Raw genomic sequence first — 6,945 nt, 5'->3', positions numbered from 1 at the left:
AGCAGGCACCACACTCTCAAGATCATCAGCTATCGCTCGGTCGGGATCGGGATCCATTACTATAAATAAACACATTTTCAATTGTCAGAAATCACCACACTATCAAATAATCACAAAATGGCATGTATAGCTAGACCCAAACGTATGACGGTAGTCTTAGAATCGACTAAACCGGGCTCTGATACCAATAAAATTGTAACACCCCGTGCCAGAGACCGTTGCCGGAGTCGAACACAAGGTGCTGACCGACTTAATTCATTTACTTGCACAGTACATTTAAAAAATTTTCAGATAGCTGGCTAACTGTGTCGCTGTCACCTTAAAAATCATATCTTGAGTTCCAAAACTGGAAAATCAGTTTCGTGATTTTTCCCTGAGACTACACTCATATATGCATCTACAATTTTTTTTCTATAATTTTTGGTCAGGGAAATTAGTACAGTTTATTAGTTAAAGTCTCCCATGTTACAGGGATCGACTACACTGACCTTCGCGCATTACGACTTGGATATCTCCCTGTACAGGGCTTCAATACTGATGCCGTTTGTTTCTATAGAAACTAGACTCAAGGAGAAATCTATACATATATGGCATGGCTTCTAATTATCTCTGGTTAATTTATAATGAATTTCCAAAGTCGGAACAGGAAATCCAGAAACTGTTCTGGCCCTGTTTCACGAAAACCTAAATATCTCTTAACATACAACTCATATGACCGTTTCGTTTCTTCCATATGAAAGTGGATTCATCAAGGTTCATTTACATAATTTATTTACTATTTAATTCCATTCCTTTTATTTTTAGTGATTTTCACATCCACATCGCTGCTGCTGTCAGCATCTGCCTTTAAGGTAGACTTTACCTATTTCATAGTTTCCATGATTCAATTAGCCCCTTTTTTTTTGCATACATAGCACAAAGTATAATCATGATTAACCAGTCCAATGGCTAATCATTTCCAAACATTTCCATACCTCTTAGTGATCAACGTACAAAATGATTATAGTACTATGCTAAAAACGTATATAAGCCTTTTTCGCATGGCTATCCAAATTTACACAAAATCCATGGGTACATGACCAACAACAAGAAGGGTAGTCCTATACATGCCATTTCAAAGTTCAACCAAAATTGTACCAAAAGGGGGCTTTGATAGTGTGGGAGACTTCGACTTCCAAAAATCCCGAGTCCGATAGCTGACGAGCCAAAATCTATAAAACAGAGAAACAAAGAAACGGAGTAAGCAATTTATGCTTAGTAAGTTTTGAGCAAGGGATTCCAGCACAACAAAAGTATAGCATTCATATAGCTAAATGGATAATTTCATATGCACAAATTCTCAATATCATACTTACTTCACAGTACCAACCCTTATGTTCATACACAAAAGATCAACTTAGCCAAAGGCCGGTAGCTCATTTATCGACTAAGCGAATACAGATTTGTAAGGGATCAACTAATTCAAAGCACACACGAAACATACCTCATCGCTGGAATTTTACGAGCGTATTAATTTAAATTTTTACAGCAAGATCGCTCATTCCCAAATCAAGCATCTTTGGGGTTTAGCCGGAAATAACCACTCGCACAAGGCCTTCGGGTCTTAACCCGGATATGGTCACTAGCATAAATGCCTTCGGGACTTAGCCCGGATATAGTCTCTAGCACAAATGCCTTCGGATCTTAGTCCGGATGTAGTCGCTTAGCACAAAAGCCTTCGGGACTTAGCCCGGATATCATTCGAGTAACCATGCACATATATCAATAAGTCATGACACACTCATATTTCATTTTCATTACCAAAGCTCAAACACAAGACACTTATCACATTTACAATTTCGGCTCAATAGCCACATACAAGAGCATGATTTTGATTTACTTAAGACATAATCTAATCGAATCATAATTTAAGTCCCATTACTCGAAAACTTACCTCAGATGTTGTCGAACGATTCCGATGGCTATTCGACCACTTTTTCCTTCCCTTTATCGAATTTAGTTCCCCTTTGCTCTTGAGCTTAATTTAACAAATAAATTGATTTAATCATTTGAGCATCGAAAAGAGGAACTCAAGGTACTTGGCCCACATATATTCATTAGACATTAAAGTCACATATGTACGGAATCATGAATCAAATTCAACACATTAGTTAAAACTCTCCTTAGCCGAATTTTCTAAGTCAAGATAAAGCCTTCAATATGCTTACCTATGGCCGAACAACACATCAACCTATGTACTCATTCATGTGGCCGATTATGCATGTCTATGTTGAGGCCAATTATATACTCAATACCACACACAAATGGCATACCTTTTACTAGCTAATGCATTACATATTATAACTCAATACGCATCCATCATGTACTCCATAACCGAAACACCATCATATGTAAATATATACCTTGAGATATTGTATATGTCATACCAATACGTCATGTGCAAACATATATATATGTGCAAGAGCCGAATCTCAAAGTTGACTATAACTAAACATGAACATAAATCCAAAACACAAATCTTACCTACCATGCAATAAGCATAAATCATACTTATGGATATACCATGGCCGAATACATCAAACACCATACCATTTCAATTTTGGTCATGGTTAAACAAAGAACTTAATGTCTCACTCAAAAATGCTAAAAAGAAAATCCAAGAGTCATCAATCCACCATCACATGTATCATTAACAAGCTTCATATTTAGCATGCAATGGCATTAACACAAAATCCACCTAGGCCGGATATCATCCCCATGACATAGCAAAGATTTGAACCATGGGCTAATTAGGACTCAAGCTAGCAACTAAAAACATGCATGAATCTCATGGCACAACCTCAAACATACCTTAATCTAGATACAAGTATGGCCAAACCTCCTCCTAATCCTCTTCCAAACCAAACATGAAGCAAGAACTCCTTCCTTCTTCCTTAGAATTTTCGGCCAAAAGAAATGAAAAAGGATGAACAAATTTTCTTTCTTTCTTTCTTCACTCACGGCAATGGGGGGGGAACACTCACACACATTCTTTTCTTTTTTTTTGTTTTCTTCCTTCCATTTCTTATTAGTTTATTGCCCATGCTTCTTATTTTATTTTTCCATTAACACAACATGTTTCATGACATGTTTTGCCCATCATCCCTTGTCATGGCCGGCCACTAGTACTTAAATGGGGGGAAATTGACATGCAAGCCCACCCCTTTGATTACATGCACTATTAGGCCACTTGCATTTGCCTAGCACATTTCTAAATTTTCTCACATAAGTCCTATCAACTAAATTCACATGCAATTAACTAAATCGAAGCTTAAAACTTTCACACATTTATATTCACATATTTTAGGCAATAATTATCACATTCAAATAATTGGTGACTCGGTCTAGCGGTCCCGAGACCGCTTTCCGACTAGGGTCACTTTAGGGCTGTCACATCCCGGCCTGGCAAAGTTTAAATTTTATTCTTTAAGAAAACCGAGGCTTAGGCATATAAGCTTATAATTATTGTGACGAATGGTAGACAAGATAGGATGCGGTGCAGTGGCAGCAGCATGTTGGGAAGTTAGAGGCTAGAGTTCGAGTAGTGGCATACGCGAAAGGGAGTTTAATTTTGCTATTCAATGCAGGAAGGATAGCTATTCGATGGAAGCAATTTGGATGCAATTCAAATTGGAATTGTGGCTAAATCAAGGGATTAGGATGAGGACTAAGAGTGGATATAATGATGATAAAAATTGCAGAAATTGAAGGGAATTTAACTTGACGAGTTTAAGTCGATTGGGAGTGTAGGTTTGTATTTTATTTATTTATTTATTATTTAGTATATATATATGTGTGTGTGTGTCGTATGGGCAAGTAAGGGCATTTTTGTTTTTGTGTGCTTCAGTCGCATATCATATTCTCTTTCTTTAAGCCAAACTCTTGATCTTTTCTTCCCTATTTTAATCGAATCAACCTCTTCCCTCTTCAACTTAGCCGACTGTTTCTTTTCCATTTAAAAGTCGAGTCATACACTTTGGGGGTTTGATTTCTTGTTGGCAAGCGATCTCGCAATCGGTAAATGAATTAGATCTTCTTCGGCTTTTGTTAAAAATTTCTAAGTTCTTTTGTTTCTAAGCTCTTAAAAGCTAATTTTTCTTTATCCTTTCCAATACTTTCGTTAACCCATGGTTTCTCCATTTATTTCTCTTTTTCCCTCTCATTCAAGAGTGTGATCGCTGACTAAGTATTAGTTGATGGAAAAAGGGGGTTCTAGCAGAGAGGTTGGGATAGAGGCTCCCAAGTTTAAGTGACGTAAGGTGCCAGCTGTTCAGGACTTTTCTCCTGGATGCAGAAGGGGGACTACGTCAGATTTTATGTTACATAGGCAGATCGCAGCTGATCAATCTAGTCAAGGCAAGTATAGGTGTTCTTCAGTAAGTAATGGATTTATGTTGAATTAATGAGATGTGACTGATAGAGTATAATGTTGAATATAGGTTCGGGCGACTATGAATACTTAGTACTCCAGTTGATAAGGTATGTACTTCTACCCTATGATAGCTTGATATAAAGCCGAAGGTGTGTACATACACTGCACACACACAAGTAGATTGGCAAATCCCGAAAAGCCGAAATACCGAAAAGCTGAAATGCCGAAAAGCCGAAAGTTGGCTACTGTAGTCTTGTGAGTGCGCAAACACTCGTAAGGGGGAAATTGATAGGTTATCTGAGGCCCCATGGGCGATTCCATGGACTTGGACTGTGAATTGGCCACCGGGCCAGCATGGGCTAAATGGGCCCGATGGCTGTTGACCCATAATAGGCAAAATTTGATAATTGATGCTATGTGATGGAAAATCATATGTGAGCATGACTGTAAAAGTGATTGGGCCTAGTGGGCCATATAGATGTGATTTGGGCCTAATGGGCCATATGAATAAATTGGGCCTAGTGGGCCATAAGCATGTATGTGGACTTGTTTGAGTTTGTAAAGGGTTTTGGGCTAGTATATGATGACTGCATAAACTTAATTAATTATTGAGACCGTGGACAAGTCAGAGGGTTATGGTGTGGCAACGGATATATGCATGTCTAGGATTAGATCTAGGGAGAGCTTGGTACTTAAGCGGTCTTAATGACTCAACTCCTCTTCTCTGGAATCGTACCTAGTGCATAGTATCCATTCATCTTAGCTAATAAGGAGTTGTTAATGGGCCAAGGTAAGTAAAAACCAATAAAAAGAAAAATTATCGAAATGCCCCTAAGGGCAAAAATGACTAAAATACCCCTATATGTGGAATGTAAGATTTATAGATGGTACATGTATACTTGTTGCATTCATATGCATTCATATGATATTCTGTTTAGGTTGCATATGGGTTGGGAATTATGGAACGGAGGAAGTATATGAGGATTGCATGGTTGCCTGACAACCGTGGATCCACCGATGGCTATTAAGCCCAATATATGATTGGCAGCTTGCTACAATGAAGGTAGTACTACAACCGGGCTACCATTGATGTGTATCAGTTGGGTGGGTCGATATTTATATCCCCACATGATGTGTACCAGGGAATGGAGTTGGTGTGTAGCGATTGGATTATTGGGGTGGGTTGCACAACATTGCACATATGATATTATTGTGATATTATTGCGATGTGGGCTTCGGCCCAACTGAGGCTAACATGGGCTGAGGCCCAAAGGCCACCGTTATTGAATTGGGCTCAGGCCCAAAATGACTGATGATTGCTTATACTCGTTGAGGTTGTACACACTGAGTTTTCAAAACTCACCCCTCCTTTTAAAATTTCAGGTGATCCTCAGTAGGCGGTTCGATAGATAGAGGGACTCGGAGGTGGCCAACTAGTATAAAAAGTTTAGACTTAAGTCTTTATGTAATTTTAATATTTTGATTTTAAATTATTTCTATTTGATTTGGGTTGTAACAAGGTCTTTCCTCTAGCTAATATTTCAAATTAGGATTACTATATTTTTAGGCTTATATTTATTAGAAGTAGAACGTTAAACCATAACTATTTTTTAAATACTACATTTCTGTGACTAAATTTTAAATGACAAGTTACATTTAAATTAAATGTTTTAAACAAAGCTTCCGCAACTGAAAAGAGATTTACAAAGCAATTGAGGTGTATCATTTAAAGAAGGGTTTTCAATGAAAATAAAGTTTCACTAAACACTTCAATGTAACATGCCAGATTCGGCCATAACGTCCGAGTCGAGTTGGGGTGTACACAGGTTTAGGGGTGTGATAACTCTTTAAAGAATTATATTTATGCCTTTAGACCTTGTTAATTCCTTGTACTTAAGTACATCTAGTTGCATTTTAGGACATTTCATTAGTATTTTTCGCATTGAATTAGAACTTGGGCTGGGTTTAAATATTCGGTGCTTTTAATTTCTTGTGGAAGGGCTGTGTTTGTGGTATTGGCAGGTGAAGGATGAGGAATAAGAAATAAAGGTGTGAAGTTTTGCTGGGGCAAAATGGTGGTCAAATTGCTAGCTTGTATACCGTGGCAATGCCGGAAGGTGTCTAGCCAACATTCAACACATATTAGTTTCAACCTAACTCTACTTGCACTAGATAAATCTTCCTAGAAAATATGAGAAGATAAATCTTGGGCTATTTGAATTATCTTAAAAAGAAAAAAAAAGCAATTAAAAAAAAAAAGCAAAGGAGGAAACCTCAAGGCCCAAAACTGCGAAGATAAAGATCACTAGGCAAGATTGGTGGATTGGACAGCGAAGCGAAAATCCTGCCATCTTCCAAAGTTTTTCCTGTTATCTATAAATTATAATTTCATTTGTGTTAATTACAGTGATGAATTAATTTTTAAATTTTGAGTTGTGAATTTTTATTTTTTCAAGTTTCTAGTTGTGGTTTAAATCTTTCATATAGGTGTTTGTTGGTATTTACTTTTATAAAACTTTCGACTGATCCTTAAT

This window comes from Gossypium hirsutum, chromosome A12, assembly GCF_007990345.1.
Source record: "Gossypium hirsutum isolate 1008001.06 chromosome A12, Gossypium_hirsutum_v2.1, whole genome shotgun sequence".
In the NCBI taxonomy this organism is placed as follows: Eukaryota; Viridiplantae; Streptophyta; class Magnoliopsida; order Malvales; family Malvaceae; genus Gossypium; species Gossypium hirsutum.
Note: the sequence above shows the minus strand (reverse complement) of the source record.